This window comes from Triticum aestivum, chromosome 2B (assembly GCF_018294505.1).
Source record: "Triticum aestivum cultivar Chinese Spring chromosome 2B, IWGSC CS RefSeq v2.1, whole genome shotgun sequence".
NCBI lineage: Eukaryota > Viridiplantae > Streptophyta > Magnoliopsida > Poales > Poaceae > Triticum > Triticum aestivum.
Window position 1 is genome coordinate 764,196,777 of NC_057798.1, and position 19,187 is coordinate 764,215,963.

Genomic DNA, 19,187 nt, shown 5'->3' on the forward strand with positions numbered 1-19,187 from the left:
AAGAATCTCGTCCCGAGATTTGGGTTCCTCCGAGAAGAAGGCGGGATATTCAAGTCGAAGACGATCCTCCCTTTCCCAAGTTGCTTCATCTTCAGAATGGTGCGACCATTGAACCTTGAGAAACTTGATATTATGACGTCGCGTGGTACATTTGGCTTGATCGAGGATACGAATGGGGTACTCTCGATATGTAAGATTATCTTGGAGATCAAGCGTTTCGTGGTCCACTTCACGGATAGGATCCGAGAAGCAACGCCTGAGTTGAGAAACGTGGAAGACATCGTGAACTCTGGAGAGGTGCGGAGGTAGTTCCAATTGGTAGGCTACTTCTCCTCGTTTGGCAAGAATGCGAAAAGGTCCAATGTAACGAGGAGCCAATTTGCCTTTGATACCGAAACGATGGGTTCCCTTCAGAGGGGTGACCCGAAGATAAGCCTTCTCGTCAACCTCGAAAGTCATAGCCTTATGTTTTCGGTCATATTGACTCTTTTGACGAGATTGGGCTGTTTTCAACTTTTCACGAACGATACGAACTTGTTCTTCTGCTTCCTGAATCATATCCGGGCCAAAGAATTGTCTTTCCCCGGTCTCTGACCAGTTAAGGGGTGTTCGACATCGTCGTCCATAGAGAACTTCAAAAGGGGCTTTACCCAAGCTAGATTGATAGCTGTTGTTGTAAGCGAATTCGGCAAATGGAAGGCACTTCTCCCAGTCTATTCCGAACGAGATAACAGAGGCTCGAAGCATGTCTTCTAGAATTTGGTTGACGCGTTCCACTTGACCACTTGACTGAGGGTGGAAAGCGGTGCTAAAGGAGAGACGAGTTCCCATAGCATTTTGGAAACTTTCCCAAAATCGAGAGGTGAAAAGACTTCCTCGATCCGAGTTAATTTCCAAAGGAACACCATGGAGAGACACTATTCGGGAGATGTACAAATCTGCCAGCTGACTAGCGGTTATACTCTCACGAACAGGTAAGAAATGAGCTACTTTGGAAAGACGATCGACCACGACGAAAATAGCATTATTCCCTCTTTTGGTCCTGGGAAAACCGGTAATGAAATCCATACCAATTTTATCCCATTTCCATTCAGGAATAGCTAAGGGTTGAAGGGTGCCAGCAGGCCGTTGATGCTCTGCTTTTACACGACGGCAGACGTCGCAATTGGCAATATACTGAGCAATTTCTCTCTTCATCCTAGTCCACCAGAACCTCTGGCGTAGGTCCTGATACATTTTAGTGCTACCGGGATGAATGGTGAGAGGAGATTCATGAGCTTCCTTAAGGATCAAACGCCTCAGGTTTCGCACTTTGGGAACCACTAGTCGATTCCCGAAGTATACGACCCCTTGATCATTAATGGAGAAGCAATTCGCAATTCCTTTCTGAATGTTCCTCTTGATGCGGGAGATTCCCGGATCTACCTTCTGTGCTTTGATAATTTGATCCGTAAGGGTAGGTTTTGCCACCAAGGTGGAGAGAAAACCTTGAGGAACAATGTGAAGGTTCAATACCCACGGGCTAATGCAACAACCCACCATGTACTCCTACATGGCCTCTCATCGATACCTTTACCAAATCGTGTTCACCACACCACTCTCATTACCGACATAATCATTTCACTCTAGCCCATCACCCAGATGAACCAGACCTGACACAACTCTAAGCATAGCAGGCATAGCAAGGTAGGAACAACACATACATATGGCTCAATCAACTCCTACACATGTTAGTGGGTTTCATCTAGTTACTGTGGCAATGACAGGTCATGCAGAGGAAATGGGTTCAACTGCCGTAGCACACAGCAGTTTGAATCGCGTTGTCTTAATGCAGTAAAAGAGAGCAGGAGCGAGAACATGGGATTGTATCGATATGATCAAATGGTTGGTTGCTTGCCTGATGGTTCGATGCACGGATACGATTCTTCGTTAGGGTAATCACGGTACTCCTCGGGGAAAGATCCTGTCGCAAAGGATAACGATACACAGGCATCACCAAACAATATGCAACAATATGATGCATGCATTAACATGGCAATATGAGTGTGTTAGGCTAATGCAACTAAAACCAGAAGGGTTTGAACAAATTTGAATCAAAGATTCAAATTCCAAATTCATTTATGCCCTTTTAAAGTGCCTTTTCTTGTTCTGATTAAAACATCAATTTAACTTGTTTGATCATGCATGAAAATAGTACAGATGGATAGATTGGATTTTTCTGATCATTTTTCATATATAATTTGTCCAATTTGGAGTTACAGAATAAAAGTTATGAATTTTTGAAGTTTAATTAATATTCTGGAATTTCCTGATTTAATTTAAATCCAGAAATTCAATTACTGCGTCAGCCTGACGTCACAGTGGCATCAGCAGGTCAACAGGGCTGGCTCGGGTCAAACCTGACGTGTGGGGTCCACACGTCAGGGTGATTATTTTAATTAAAACTTAATTAAAACTAATCCTGTTTAATTAATAGGGCTGGGCCCCACCTGTCATTGACTCAGAGGAGTCAACCAGGGCCCACCCGTGGTCAAAGTCAGTGTCGGCTGCCGGCGTTTAGTCGCCGGCGAGCCCGACGCGGCGGCGGAAGTGGTTTTGGTCGTTTCGACCACCAAACGGACCGCGGAGGCCACCGGAGTGGAGCTGAGGACAACCCGCAGCTCTTGGCGGAGCCCGTTGGGGTCGGGGTGGCCGGAGTCGACGGCGGCGAGCTCGGCTGCGGCCGCCGGGGTTCGGTCGTGCACGGGAACGGTGTTGCAGGGCGTTAGGGGGGTGTTGGAGCGTGCTACGTGCTCCTAGTGAGATGTGGAGCACGATGGCGTGCTCGGTTGGGCGCTACGGCGATCGTGGCCACGACAGCGACATCGCCGGCGGCGTGAAGCTCTCGGCCGAGGTGGGGCTAGGGCCTAGGGGTCGGAAGAGAGCAGGGGAGAAGGGGGAAACGCTCCGGGGGCTCACCGCGGTTGCAGTGGGCATCGAAGCGGGCTCGGGGACGCGCCGGAGACGACGAATTTGACGGCGACGGTGGTCGGAGTCCGAAGAGGGGAACGGCGACGTGGCGGCGATGCAGGGCTTCCGGAGACCCATGGAGCGGTGGGGAGGAAGAGGGAGTCGAGGCGGAGCTTCTGAGCTGGTCGGGGAAGCGAGGGGTGGTCGGAGACGGTGGCTAAGGCGAACGGCGGCGACGGTGAGCTTCGGCCGTGAGAGAGAGAGAGTGAGGGAGAGCCGGGGGAGAGTGAATGGGGTGTCGGCGAGGTCGGGGCGACGACCAGAAGACGATCCACGCGGCGCAACGGCGACCAGGGCGATGCAGAGAGGCTGGGTGGTGCGTGGCGAGCTCGGGCGCGCCATGCTCACCTCCCTGCCTGCTCTGGCGAGGGGAAGCAGCTGGCTGGCACGGGCCAGCACAGTGCTGGGCCGGCTGGGCTGGGCCGCACAGGTAAGTCTTCCCCTTTCTTTTCTGTTTTCTGTTTTTATTTAATATATCTGCAACTTTGTTGAATTAAATAAAATACCTAGGCCACTTCAAAAATCACCAAACTACTCCTGGTCCATAGTTGGATTATTTCCAACATGAAACATTTTAGCTTGGAGATATTTGAGCATTTAAATATTTTATATTATTTTAAATGCCCAAATTCAAATATCTATGATTTAATTCGAAAACCTTAGGATGGCCTAGGAAAATGTGCACCACTTTTGGCAGAGGTTCTGAACCAAGACAAAAATGATGGGCATTTTAGAAGGGCATTTCAGGTTCATTGAAAATTATTTTAGTAAACCCTAGTTGGTTGTCAGAGGGGACTGGGGGTTCTGTCATCCCCATTTCAAGTTTCTGATGAAAGAGTAAACATGATGCAACACTCTAATGCATGACTAGCTAGGGTGTGACAACTCACCCCCACTCAAAAGAATCTCGTCCCGAGATTTGGGTTCCTCCGAGAAGAAGGCGGGATATTCAAGTCGAAGACGATCCTCCCTTTCCCAAGTTGCTTCATCTTCAGAATGGTGCGACCATTGAACCTTGAGAAACTTGATATTATGACGTCGTGTGGTACGTTCGGCTTGATCGAGGATACGAATGGGGTACTCTCGATATGTAAGATTATCTTGGAGATCAAGCGTTTCGTGGTCCACTTCACGGATAGGATCCGAGAAGCAACGCCTGAGTTGAGAAACGTGGAAGACATCGTGAACTCTGGAGAGGTGCGGAGGTAGTTCCAATTGGTAGGCAACTTCTCCTCGTTTGGCAAGAATGCGAAAAGGTCCAATGTAACGAGGAGCCAATTTGCCTTTGATACCGAAACGATGGGTTCCCTTCAGAGGGGTGACCCGAAGATAAGCCTTCTCGTCAACCTCGAAAGTCATAGCCTTATGTTTTCGGTCATATTGACTCTTTTGACGGGATTGGGCTGTTTTCAACTTTTCACGAACGATACGAACTTGTTCTTCTGCTTCCTGAATCATATCCGGGCCAAAGAATTGTCTTTCCCCGGTCTCTGACCAGTTAAGGGGTGTTCGACATCGTCGTCCATAGAGAACTTCAAAAGGGGCTTTACCCAAGCTAGATTGATAGCTGTTGTTGTAAGCGAATTCGGCAAATGGAAGGCACTTCTCCCAGTCCATTCCGAACGAGATAACGGAGGCTCGAAGCATGTCTTCTAGAATCTGATTGACGCGTTCCACTTGACCACTTGACTGAGGGTGGAAAGCGGTGCTAAAGGAGAGACGGGTTCCCATAGCATTTTGGAAACTTTCCCAAAATCGAGAGGTGAAAAGACTTCCTCGATCCGAATTGATTTCCAAAGGAACACCATGGAGGGACACTATTCGGGAGATGTATAAGTCTGCCAGCTGACTAGCGGTTATACTCTCACGAACAGGTAAGAAATGAGCTACCTTTGGAAAGACGATCGACCACGACGAAAATAGCATTATTCCCTCTTTTGGTCCTGGGAAAACCGGTAATGAAATCCATACCAATTTTATCCCATTTCCATTCAGGAATAGCTAAGGGTTGAAGGGTGCCAGCAGGTCGTTGATGCTCTGCTTTTACACGACGACAGACGTCGCAATTGGCAATATACTGAGCAATTTCTCTCTTCATCCTAGTCCACCAGAACCTCTGGCGTAGATCCTGATACATCTTAGTACTACCGGGATGAATAGTGAGAGGAGATTCATGAGCTTCCTTAAGGATCAACTGCCGCAGATGCTGGTTCTTGGGAACCACTAGACGATTCTCAAAGTACACAACACCATGATCATTTGTGGAGAAACAACTAGCACCTCCGCTAGCAATGTTCCTTTGATTTTAGAGATTCCCTTATCTCGCTTTTGGGCAGCGATGATTTGATCCGTAAGAGTAGGTTTTGCCACCAAGGTGGAAAGAAAACCTTGAGGTACAATGTGAAGGTTAAGCTTCCGAAATTCCTCATGGAGAAGCGGTTGACTTTGTTGTAACATCAGGTTGTTACAATAAGATTTACGACTTAGCGCATCAGCCATGACGTTGGCTTTCCCTGGGGTATAGGTTATTCCTAAGTCGAAGTCTGTGATCAATTCAACCCAACGTCTTTGCCTGAGATTCAAATCCGGTTGGGTGAAGATATACTTCAGCTTTGGTGATCAGTGAATATTTCGCAACGATTACCGAGGAGGTAATGTCGCCAGGTCTTAAGTGCATAGACTACGGCTGCAAGCTCTAGATCATGAGTAGGGATAATTCTCCTCATGTGGGTGCAATTGCCGTGAAGCGTAAGCAATTACGTGTCGATCTTGCATGAGAATGCAACCTAGTCCTTGTCGCGAGGCGTCGCAGTAGATAACAAAGTCCTTGGAGAAGTCTGGCGGTACCAGTACGGGAGCAGAAGTCAGGCGTCTTTTCAGTTCCTGAAAGCTGAGCTCACATTGTGGAGTCCATTCGAACTTCTTATCTTTCTTGAGGAGTTCGGTTAGAGGTTTAGCAACTTTGGAGAAGTTCTCGACAAAGCGACGGCAATAGCTCGCTAAGCCTAGAAAACTCCGAACTTGCTTGACCGATTCGGGTGGAGTCCAATCAAGGACGGCTTGAACTCACTCAGGGTTAACAGCAATACCTTTACCAGATATTACATGACCCAGATAGGTCACTTCTGACAACCAGAATTCACATTTAGAAAATTTGGCATAAAGGCGATGCTCTCGAAGTTTCTTCAACACTAGCCTTAGATGTTCGGCATGTTCTTCCTCGTTCTTGGAGTAGATGAGTATATCATCGAGATAAACTACGACGAATTTATCCAAATACTCCATGAAGATTGAGTTCATTAACCGAGAAAAGGTGGCTGGAGCGTTGGTTAATCCGAAGGACATGACGGTGTACTCGTATTGGCCATAACGAGTAACAAAGGCCGTTTTAGGAATGTCCCCGTTTTCTGATTTTGATTTGATGGTAGCCCAACCTCAAATCCATCTTAGAGAAGACTGAGGATCCAGCGAGCTGATCATACAGATCGTTGATCCTGGGAAGCGGGTATTTGTTTTTGATTGTGACCAAATTGACAGGTCGGTAATCTACAACCATCCGGTCCGTACCATCCTTCTTCTTGACGAATAGGACGGGGCAAGCCCACGGAGATGAACTAGGGCGGATGAAACCCTTTTTCAAGGATTCATCGAGTTGTTTCTTAAGCTCGGCTAGTTCTAGGGGTGCCATCTTGTAGGGTCTTCTAGCAATCGGAACGGTTCCTGGAATGAGGTCTATTACGAACTCAACATCCCTGTCAGGTGGACACCTGGCAATTCCTCTGGAAAGACATCCGGGAAAGTCACGGACTACCGGAACGTCCTCAAGGTCTGGCAAAGGGTTGGCGTTAAGAGAATATAATTGTCGCTTGGCTATCCGAGTCAAAACATTGACTATCTTGCCCGAAGGGTGGGTGAGTTGAACAGTCCTAAGAAGCAATCAATTTTGGCATGATGAGCTGACATCCAGTCCATACCCAAAATGATATTAATATCTGAAGATTTAAGGGCTATCAAAGATGCGAGAAAAACAAGTCTGTCGACTTGGATTTCATTTCCATGGCTTACTCTAGAAGTTTGCCATTTGGATCCCGGAGTTTGAATTACCATGGAGGATGGCAAGTCACAGAATGCAATGTTATGCAGACGAGCATAATTTTCAGATATAAAAGAATGAGAGGCTCCTGTATCGAAAAGAACAGATGCCGGGTGGCAATTAACAAGAAGCGTACCGAGAACGACGTTGGGATCTTCTTGAGCTTCTTCGGCAGATACACAGTTGACATGGCCACGTGAAGCGGTGACCGGTTTAGCATGGAACACTTTTCCTGTCGGCTTGCCACGGCCAACAGCTTTAGCAGATTGATTGGGGTTGGTCTGGGGACACTCACGCATATAATGACCAGATTCCCCACACTTGAAACAAGTCACGGAACTGGTACGTGGAGGAGCATTATTGGTTGGACCCCCATAGGGCTTGGCTGGAGCAGACTGTTGAGCGGGGCGAGGCGCCTGGAAAGATGGCCTCGGTGTGAACCTGGGTGGCAGGGCGGTGTTGGGTACCCACACGCGGCGCTTCTGAGGACCAGCACCGGATGAGGAACCCGTGTCACGTCCATGCTTGCGTGTTGCGTCATAGTCAGTCTGACCAGTTTCAGCACTGATGGCTTTGTTGACAAGTTTCGAAAAGGATGTGCACTCATGCAGACGGAGGTCACGGCGAAGCTCAGGACTAAGGCCCTTGCGGAACCTTGCTTGCTTCTTGGCGTCAGTAGAAACTTCCTCGGTTGCATATCGTGCAAGATTACCAAACTCCCTGCTATAGACATCCACAGAAAGTCGGCCTTGGGTGAAATTGCAAAATTCTTCACGCTTACGGTCCATGAGACCCTCTGGAATGTGATGTTCACGGAAAGCCTCGCTGAATTCAGCCCAAGTTGTGACATGGCCCGCTGGGCGCATAGCTCCATAATTCTCCCACCATAGACTGGCGGGGCCTTCAAGATGATATGCAGCAAAGGTGACCTTGTCAGCCTCCGCTACCAGCGCGGAACGCAGTTTGTGAGAGATACTGCGAAGCAAGTCATCGGCGTCGAGAGGCTCGACGGAGTGGTGGAACGTGGGTGGATGCAATTTGATAAAATCACTGAGTGACACCACGTTAGCCCTCTGATGGTGTGCTGTGTTCTGTTCAATACGCTCCAACAAACGGTTTGTCTCCCACTTGTTTCTCTCAGCTTCCATCATAACCTCGGCTAGTGAAGGAGGTTGAGGCAGATGTTAATTTCTGGCCTCACTGCCTTCGGCCTGCTCTTGGGAAGCAGGGTTAGCGCGCGTGTTGACCATCCTAGGTAAACAAGACAATGATTTAGTCAGAATGATAAAATTCCGACATAGGATACATAATGTAAGGAATAATTCGGAATGCAAGATGATCATCCGTATGACATGGTAGATACAGAAACTGCTTCTTTATTCCATCGTCATACACACCATATAGGTTTAGTACAAGACCAAGCAAAGTACTAATACGGTGAAAAGAGGATTACATCTCATCGGAGGCATCCCAAGCTCCTATACATTATTTTTCTACACCTCCGGAAAGAGTACAAACTAGGTCATATCCCACAAGACACGCAGGACAATAGACGACACAGCTAGTGCGAACTAGTGATACTACTACTAACTCAGACCGATCCGTAGTAGTCCTTGTAGAAGTCACCTCCATAGCCTGGAAGTTCAACATGATCATCCGGAAACAGACGGTCTCGCGGAGCTTGTGGACCATAGGGGCTAGGATGAGGTCGTGGACCAACAAACGGTGGCCTGCGGGGACCGCGAGGTGGGGTGATGCCTCCTACATCACGCCAAACCATCACGTCTGGCAGAGCAGATCTCACAGGATAGAGATCGCGCATATCTGAATATCCAGCTTGCACCGCCGGTGCGAACCGAGTCAAAGTGGCCCAGTGGTCGGCACGGGTATTGAAGAGCTCTAACCTTAAGGCCCGATTTTCACGGTCCTTATCCTCGAGCATCTCAGCAGTGGTGCGAGTCCGTGAATCCTCCTGAGTGGAGTCAGCATAGATAGCCTGGAGATACCCTTGTGCTCCCGGAAGTGATCCTGGCATATACCGGAAATCAGAGTCCCGAAATAGACCAGATCTGACTCGCATAATGGTCATCATAGAGTAGGCGGCATCCTGCACAGCCATCTCGATAGTAACCCCGAGTCCATAGGAGCAGTGAAGAGGCTCAGTGGATCCAGGATAAGATGGAAATATCCTGACAGTGCAGAGATACTGGCTTTGATTAAAGTCTCGGAATTGCTCTTCGACCGTGTACTCAGGATACCAGCGGTATCCAGCCTCAGTCATTACCCTGACCAACTTAACAGTATGGCCGGGTACATCTAGGCATCGAGTCAGGCGAACCACTTGATTGAGGTCGCGAGTGGCCATCTGAAAGCATAATCATAATGCAAAGGCAATAGAATTTCTAGCAAAATTTCGGCAGCATAACAGCTGTAAATGCTCAAAAAGGATATTGAGACATTTGACAAAGGATTTCGTACACACTCAACATCATCATATCAAGTTCTGGAACCATTCCATCAACATAATGTGGTAGTAGAACTGAACTAGGCTAATAACCATCAAACTTATAAGGTACTACTGATCAGTAACACGTGATCCTGATAGAGAGAACAGATCCTAATTCCTTAACCCCCGGTGGAAGAATGGACTGACTCAGATCAGAATGTCATAAGGTATAAGGAGTAAAAAGAGCCTTACGTTCCAACCCACAAACAATTCCCCTACATATAACTAAAGAATTTCTAGACTCAACATCGACCAGTTTGGCTTGGAGAACCTACAGGCAGTCCGGCTCTGATGCCAACGCTGTCAGGACCCCGACTCGATGTCACATCGATCTAGCTGGTAACACCTCATATCACTTTGCGGCCTCACGCACGGTATCCCCACGGGTGTCGTCTTACCTTTTCCCGGGACCGTTTGCGCCTTTTGGCTCGCGTATATGATAGTGTCGCTAGCATCCATATGATAAAGAGCCCGGGCTGACATGACTAGTCGTAAACCCAAAGCGGCACAGACTTACAGGGACAGGCATCCATGACCCAGCTTCGAACGTGTCGGTCATCAGCAAGTGGGTCCGGGCTGTAGCACTGGGCTAGCAGGACTCCGGTAAACCGGGCTGTAGCGGGCTAACAGGACTCCGGTACTCAAAGTGTGACATTTCCCCGAAGGGACAGACATAGGAACGAAGAAGGACACATGCCGGCCAGCCTAAGTGCTCCAGAGCAGTAGCAAGCTACCATGGCTCAGCGGTAACACTAGGAGACATTTCCCGGTAAGAGAGGCTACTAAAGATAAACAACTAGATAGTCAGATCCCACACATACCAAGCATTTCAATCATACACACAATATGCTCGATATGTGCAAATACAACGAAGCATCACAACATGACTCTACGACACAAGTACTTTATTTAAGGCTCAGTGAGCCATACATAACATACACACAAAGGTACGGGTCTCACGACCCAACATACAAGTCATACAATCATACAAGCCAACAGCGGAAGTAACTTGTCTGAGTACAGACAACTAGTAAAATAAAAGAGGCTTGGAAAGCCTGGCTATACTATGTGGTCCTTCACAAGCTCAGGGTCACCACCTGGGTCTTTAGCCTACTCGTTGATGTCAACGTCTACATAGAACCCATCAGAAGGGGTTGCAGCGTCTTCTGTAAAAATGTAGATTATAGCAACATGAGTACAAAGGTACTCAACAAGACTTACATCAGATCCTACATACATGCATAGTATCAAGAAGGGTTGGTGGAGTTATTGCAGCAAGCCAGCTTTGACTCTTGGCTAGACTATCCTACGATACTCCAACTTGAAATGTTTTGCGCACACGAGTCCACTAATCACCACTTCAATACACTACCAAGGATCCACCTCCGTCTTCCTACGGAAGAGCCATCCTCGGCACTCACACTTATCTTGAGGCTTTTAATAGTTTCCATTTACTTGTCTATGAACTGTATAGGCAACCAAGTAGTCCTTTACCGCGGACGCGGCTATTCGAATAGATCATGTTAACCCTGCAGGGGTGTACTTCTTCATACATGTTTCCACCACTTAGCGTCTGCACACGACATGTGCTCGGCAGACTTCAAGCGAAAGCCGACGTGGGTGTAGACCACGACCTACCTAAACACTTAAGCCTCTAGTCCAGGTTTATCGCCTATTCAGGTTCCATCCGCAGGGAGTCCGGCCGAGGTTTCCCATACGGCCCCGAACGATGTGAACAGGGTTCCCGAGATACCTAACGGGTATTCGGTACACCGTGCCACGTACCTACCGCATCACAGCCCACCCCTACGGTCAGCGCTGTCCACGGCCTCCAGTAGGCTACAAACACCAGAAACTACTTGCAACTCCTGGACAGAGAGCTAGGGTGAATAAGAAGTCGAGCGGGGTCATATTTCAGGGGCCCAATGCATGGTAGTAGCTATATCTTAAATCACACATACAGATCTCAGTGCTTAAGGTCGGCTTCAATGAAACAACCCACCATGTACTCCTACATGGCCTCTCATCGATACCTTTACCAAATCGTGTTCACCACACCACTCTCATTACCGACATAATCATTTCACTCTAGCCCATCACCCAGATGAACCAGACCTGACACAACTCTAAGCATAGCAGGCATAGCAAGGTAGGAACAACACATACATAAGGCTCAATCAACTCCTACACATGCTAGTGGGTTTCATCTAGTTACTGTGGCAATGACAGGTCATGCAGAGGAAATGGGTTCAACTACCGTAGCACACAGCAGTTTGAATCGCGTTGTCTTAATGCAGTAAAAGAGAGCAGGAGCGAGAACATGGGATTGTATCGATATGATCAAATGGTTGGTTGCTTGCCTGATGGTTCGATGCACGGATACGGTTCTTCGTTAGGGTAATCACGGTACTCCTCGGGGACAGACCCTGTCGCAAAGGATAACGATACACAGGCATCACCAAACAATGTGCAACAATATGATGCATGCATGAGACATGGCAATATGAGTGTGTTGGGCTAATGCAACTAAAGCCAGAAGTGTTTGAGCAAATTTGAATCAAAGATTCAAATTCCAAATTCAAGTATGGCCTTTTAAAGTGCCTTTTCTTGTTCTGTTTAAAACATCAATTTAACTTGTTTGATCATGCATGAAAATAGTACAGATGGATAGATTGGATTTTTCTGATCATTTTTCATATATAATTTGTCCAATTTGGAGTTACAGAATAAAAGTTATGAATTTTTGAAGTTTAATTAATATTCTGGAATTTCCTGATTTAATTTAAATCCAGAAATATCATTTACTGCGTCAGCCTGACGTCACAGTGACATCAGCAGGTCAACAATGGCTCGGGTCAAACCTGACGTGTGGGGTCCACACGTCAGTGACACAGGGGCTAATCCCGTGTTGACCCGGGCTGGTTAGCTTTGACTAAGCCCTGGGGCCCACTTGTCAGCGTCAGATATGTAGTTAGTTCTGATGTAAGTCTTGCTGGGTACATTTGTACTCACGTTTGCCTATTTTACGTTTTGCAGAGAGACTTCAGTCTCGCTAGTAGTTCCGCGTGGACTTCGACGTTTAGCTTGATACCTCAGCTGCGATCTTGTGCCCTCGGCAGGATCTGATAGATAGTCAGGCTTCTCAGCCTTTTTCATTTATAGATGTCTGTACTCAGACATGATAGCTTCCGCTTGTGCTTTGACTTGTATGCTTTGATTGTTGGGTCGTGAGACCCATGTTTGTAATATCTCGCTCCTCGGAGCCTATTGAATAAACTACTTGAGTCGTAGAGTCATTTTGTGATGCCATGTTGTATTGCACATATCGAGCATATTGTGTGTATGTTATTGAAATGCTTGGTATGTGTGGGATCTGACCATCTAGTGGTTTATCTTTAGTAGCCTCTCTTACCGGGAAATGTCTCCTAGTGTTTCCACTGAGCCATGGTAGCTTGCTACTGCTCCGGAACACTTAGGCTGGCCGGCATGTGTCCTTCTTCGTTCCTGTGTCTGTCCCTTCAGGGAAATGTCACGCTTTGAGTACCGGAGTCCTGTTAGCCCGCTACAGCCCGGTTTACCGGAGTCCTGCTAGCCCAGTGCTACAGCCCGGACCCACTTGCTGATGACCGACACGTTCGAAGCTGGGTCATGGATGCCTGTCCCTGTAAGTCTGTGCCACTTTGGGTTTACGACTAGTCATGTCAGCCCGGGCTCTTTATCATATGGATGCTAGCGACACTATCATATACGTGAGCCAAAAGGCGCAAACGGTCCCGGGCAAAGGTAAGGCGACACCCGTGGGAACACCGTGCGTGAGGCCGCAAAGTGATATGAAGTGTTACCGGCTAGATCGATGTGACATCGAGTCGGGGTCCTGACAGCGTTGGTATCAGAGCTTGACTGCCTGTAGGATTACCAAGCCAAACTGGTCGAAGTTGAGTCTAGAAATTCTTAGTTATATAAGGGAATTGATTGTGGGATGGAACGTAAGGCTCTTTTTACTCCTTATACCTCATGGGCTTCTGATCTGAGTCATCATCTTCTCTTCTACGGGGATTAAGAACTAGGCTATCTCTTCTTTCTATTAGGATCACGTGTTACTAATCCGTAGACTTATAAGATTGTTGGATTTAAGCTTGAGTTCAGTTTCTACTACTTCCGTATGTTAATTGTTGATCTCCAAACCTTGATACTGTGCTTCTGAGTGGTTATGCCACCATTTTTGTGAATGTCTCAAATCTTCTCTGAGCATTTACAGCCGTTATGCTGTCCGAGTCATTCCAGGTTTCTAAATAGTCTGATGCGTTTGCTAATCCTTTCCCTCTGGTTTCGATGCTCCTTTATGCCAGCTCAATCACACTAATTGTTGAGTTGAGGTATTCTATTGCCTTGACATTATGTTGGAGTTATTATTATGACCCTAGGTGTCTTAGGGGATCATCTAGTAATTTAGCCATGATTTGTGTTCCCAGTGTGATGATTCTGGCCATCAGTCTCGAAAGCATCCCGTGATGCTACTTAGTAGTAGGTATTCTACTCCTGGGTTCTGAACCCAAGATTCACTCTACCTACTTCATGTTGATAGCAATTGCTAGTGCCTTTAGGATATTAGTAACCTTTGCGATAGTCCTTGAAGTCCGTGGTATCTTCTTCTTCCAAATACCATGAACTATTCATGGCAGATGTTTATTGGATCAAAAGATCACAATTAGAGTACTCTTGAGGAGTTCTCCATTCATAAATCGTGACTCTGCCAGTTCTATCTTTCTGCATGGGTTATCCGGAAGAAATATGTTGAACTTGGTTCGACATACTAATCTATGCATCCACAACTCAGAAAATTATATGTTCCTTTGAGTTGTTCTCTTTAGTTGCATACTGACCTTCGTCTATAAATTGATAGTCAAGGGTATGCATGCACTCGTTTACCGATGCCTATTACCCTTGTGGTCTGTCAAGCCATTCTATTCCGAAATGACTAGGAGAAACAAACTCCAGTACCTCTTCCATATCTAGGATTGGGTCAAAGTAGTTGTATTCCGCAGATCAAATGCCAATCCAGCTTTTGGTTCTGCTCTACCTTGGAGTATTACATATTTTATATCGAGATTGTTATAGGAATTGCACACCATCCTATGAACTCTTGGTACAGTAATACTTCTTGCCATCATTGTTCATTCCTCGGTTCCCGTGTTATTGTAACCGGAATGTCGACAAGTGAATCGTGATGTGTGAATTCAATACTCCTAGCAACCTTGTTGCTTGGTAGTTAATGGACAATAATTTCATTCTTAGCGTGCTGGTTTTGAATCATCCTTCTAAGACTGATCGCGCTACCTAGACCTTATTCGGTGCACCCTTCGATTGATGAGTTAGGATCTTGTCAAGTCCTCACTCATTTGATCATATCGTCTTGCCCTCAAAAGGCAAGATTGTTCTCGAGCCTAGTAATATATCGGTGGTTTGTGATTTTCCGAAGATCTTCTCGGAAGTATTACCAGGTTGTCACCTGACCGCTCTGTTGAGCTCGTGATCAAGTTGGTTTCTTGTGAACCACCCTTCTCCAAGAATCTGTGTTGGATATCCCTGAGCTAGTTGGTTAAGCTAGACAACAACTTGGAGAGTTGGAAGGTAAAAGCTTGCCTGACTTAGTTCGTTCCAAAGGGGTATTCTTGTGTAGTATGTGTTGACGAAAGATGATATCTTCCTCGATTGGTTCCTGTGATCAGTTGCTGGACCTATCATTTTTATCTAACCTTTGATTGGAGCATGGGCTATCATCCAATCAGACCAGAACCAACGATATTCGTAATGTTGTCTTACTCGTGGTTGATTCCTCGAGCATACACCATTATGTCTTTCGGGTCTGACCAATGCTATCACTTGTTCACTTAACTATGGAATTCCTTTTAAAAGGAAACCCGGATGAATTGTTGTTGAGCCCATTGACAACATCCTTATTCCCTCCTTGATTTTGTTGAACATTAAGTTAGTGTTGGAAATTTTTGAAAGAATTTCTTCATGCTAGTTCATGGAGCAAATGTTCGGATGTAAGAAGTGACTTCCTCCAGTCCATGTGCATTTGATGCAAGTTGCCGCCGTGGATTCGAGAAAGTCAATGTTGTTTCCTTTGGAATCATCCCAAATCAGTCATGCACACGTGCGAAGTATTCTGTAGTCTGGAGACTTGCAACCTTCATTCTATATGTGTCCCTAGCACACTAAGCCACTGATTGACTTGTTCAAGGAAAAGAAGTCTATGCTTGGGATCTAATCCATGGACTTGCGTAAAGACTTCGACATCCTCGATTATGGTTCCCCCACCTGAACTCGGTAGTGTTTTATTATAAGACTACTTTGTGGTCATGCTTGTCTTGGACAACGTGTTCACATGTTTGTAGCAGAACCAGCTCATGTTTTGGAGCTTGCTATCGTAGTTCATCTCCCGAGAATCCCGCAACGTCATCTCGTCGATTTGTGTTGCAAACTTTCATTTTTCTTTCTAAGACTCGATGGGCCTGGAATATCCTAACACCAACCAGAGCTGAATCTCAGGCAGATATGATGGTTGGAACATTTCCCTAAGAACTATAATATTGGTCTCTCGATAACCGGTAAGGTGGATGTCGTGGCCAACACACCCATCCGGTAGACCTATTATTATAGTATCTTGTTTGAGGAAGTTGGCCACCCCCCCCCCTAGGGATTTCGTAGGATTTACTCCCTAGTTGCCCCTATGGATTTTTATGTTCCCGAAGTCCGACCTTTTACTTGATGTTTTAGATATCAAACCATATCTATGAATGGGTTATACTAGCACATCAAGGAGAACATTAGAAGCGGAGTGCTAAATGTCTCTCGGTCGATCATCCAGATTTTTGTTTCCTTGGCCTCGCTAAGGTGAAATCTGAGAAGGTGTTATCTTCCTTCGCATCTGCATCATCCATCTTTAACCATCATGGTAGTAAGTTGTGTTACCGGACCCTTGACACGGATGTTGGTAAAACCTTGATGAATATGGAAATGCTCAAGTTCTTGAGAGCACGCACAAGCGCTACGTGTTATCATCGGCACTAACTGGGATTGCCCCAGATTTCCTCGGTTATGCTATAACCACTCCAACAGTGAATTCACTCTCTATTGTTGGGTTCTTCCCTAGTTACCAGAATCATTTCCAACATTTGCATTTTGTTCCCAGCTTGCACCGCCAATGTGCCATTCTACCATGGGTCTCTTCCACCTCCGGTGATAAGCAAATTCATCCATTACGTTGTCTTCAACAAGGTAATCCACATCATCCAAGTCCGAGTATGCCATTCTACCGACCCCGCCAATCGATTGCTGTGATTTGCCTTCGGCTGATATAGAGAGTCTCAGTGATCTCTATATCAAAGGTAATTCTTTTGCCACTTAAGATAATACTCTACGATCACCTTCCTCCAGGATGTTTCGTCGTGGTGTCATGGCAATTCAACTCCTCGCTATGTTGACAACCGATCACCACATTCTTAAGTCTGGAATTGCTGTCTACCTAGTGAACCTCGTCACCTGCTCCACTCCGTCCCTCTAGAGATATGCTTCGTCTCTCAGCTCGAGAGATGTTGCTATGTCACATTCCGGGAGTTAACCCTGAGTTGTTCGATCTTCGAGAAGATCGACCCTTCTAGCGTCTCTTTCCCTCCAGGTCATGTTGGCAGGATTTCTCAGAGCAAGACGACAAAACAAAGATGGTGATCGAATCAACGTTTCTATGAAGTGCAACCTGGATCATGAAGATTATACTAGTTTCCGCTTCCCCTTCATCCTACCCTACGCTTGAATCTCGAGACGAGATTCCTGTTTAGTGGGGGTGAGTTGTCACATCCCTAGCTTTACCCTGGCCATGGACTAGCTTGGTTGCTGCATCATGTTTAAATTCAAATGAAATTTGAAATGGGGATTGCCTAAACCCTAGTACCAAATGGAAATCAAATAGGTTCAACCCAAAAATATTTTCAGTGATCCAAATGGCTTCCAAAAATGTTCATCATTTCTGGAAAATGCTTGAAACCATAACCAGAGGGTTGCACATTTTTTCCATGACATATTTGGTCACTGAATAAAATCATATGTACTTTGCTTTTGGGCATTTAAATGCTAGTAAATATCTTAAATGCCCAAATAATGCTAAAAATAAGTGTGGGCTGTTGGAAATAATCTAAACAGAGCCCCTGATTATTTTCTGGATTTTTAGAGATGCCTAAGTATTTTTAATAAAGCCTCACAGTTACAGAAAAATAGAAAACAGTAATTAAAATAAAAGACACAGAGAGAGAAGGGAATTACCTGGCGCCACTTACCTGGCCCAGCTGGCCAGCCCATCTGGCCGGCCCAGCCCACCTCCTTCCCCCCCCCCCTTGTCATCTTCCTCCTTTGCCAGGAGGACAGACACCGCACGCACGCGCGCACGCGGAGGCTTCCACCTCCTGCTTCGCCGTGGCAGCCTCCCCGACCTCCTCGCGACGCCACGGAGACGCCTCGACCCCCTCGACCGCCTCTCTCTCTCTGGACACCCTCTCTCCCCTCCTCTGTTTCTCTCCCTCGCGACCACCGAGCGTGCCCGTCGCCGCCGTTCGCTGCCACCTTGGCCACCGACCACCCCTCGCCCTGCCGATGAGCCCAGAGGCTCCGCCTCGACGCCCTCACCCTCTCCATTGAGCTACACCCCGCCGGGAGGCCTGCTCCACCGTCACTGCCATCGTCTTCAACCTCGGGCATCCGAGATGCCGCCGGCCGATTCGTCTGCCCCAGGTCGTCAACGAGCAAGCCGAACCCCTCCTCGTGATCACTGTGAGCTCCTACGTCGATTACCCCTCTTCCCCGGCCTCTCCACGCTCCCTAGCCACGGCTCCACCTCCGGCCGAAGCTCTGCTCCGCCATGGCCGCAGCTCGCGCGCTCCCCGTGCTCCGCTCGTTACTCCCCTGCAATAGGCGTGCTCCGGAGCGCCTCCCCTCGTCGCTGCCTTGCTCAGACCCCTCGCCTGTGAGCCCTAGCCGCAACGCCGCACCTCGCCGAACTCCGGCCGCCGCTAAAGGTCGTCGCCGACCACTCTCCGGCCACTCCCCGGCCGCGCCACCACCCTGGTTGGATGCGGACGAGCGTCCGCATCCCGTAGTCGTGCTCCGCGCGCCAAACGGCGCTCTGTAGGCCATTTCCGAGCCCTCCGCCGCGTCTGGACTCGCCGGCGGCTAAACGCCGGCGCCCGCTGACCCGCTGACCGGCGTGGGTTGACCCACTGCCCGGTTTGACCTCCCCCTCTCCCCACTGACATGCGGGCCCCGCCCGGCTAATTAGGCTAGGATTAGTATTAACTAAATATTAGTTAATTTAATAGACACTGACAGCAGGGCCCCACCTGTCATTGACACTAAACAGCTCTGGGTCACTGACCAGTGGACCCCACTGGTCAGGTTTGACCCGGACCAGCCCCTGTTGACTATGCTGAGGTCAGCATGACCTAGTGCTGACGCAATAATTCCTTTCTGGAATTTAGATAATTATTAAATGATTTATAAATTCCAGAAAATTATATAAACTTC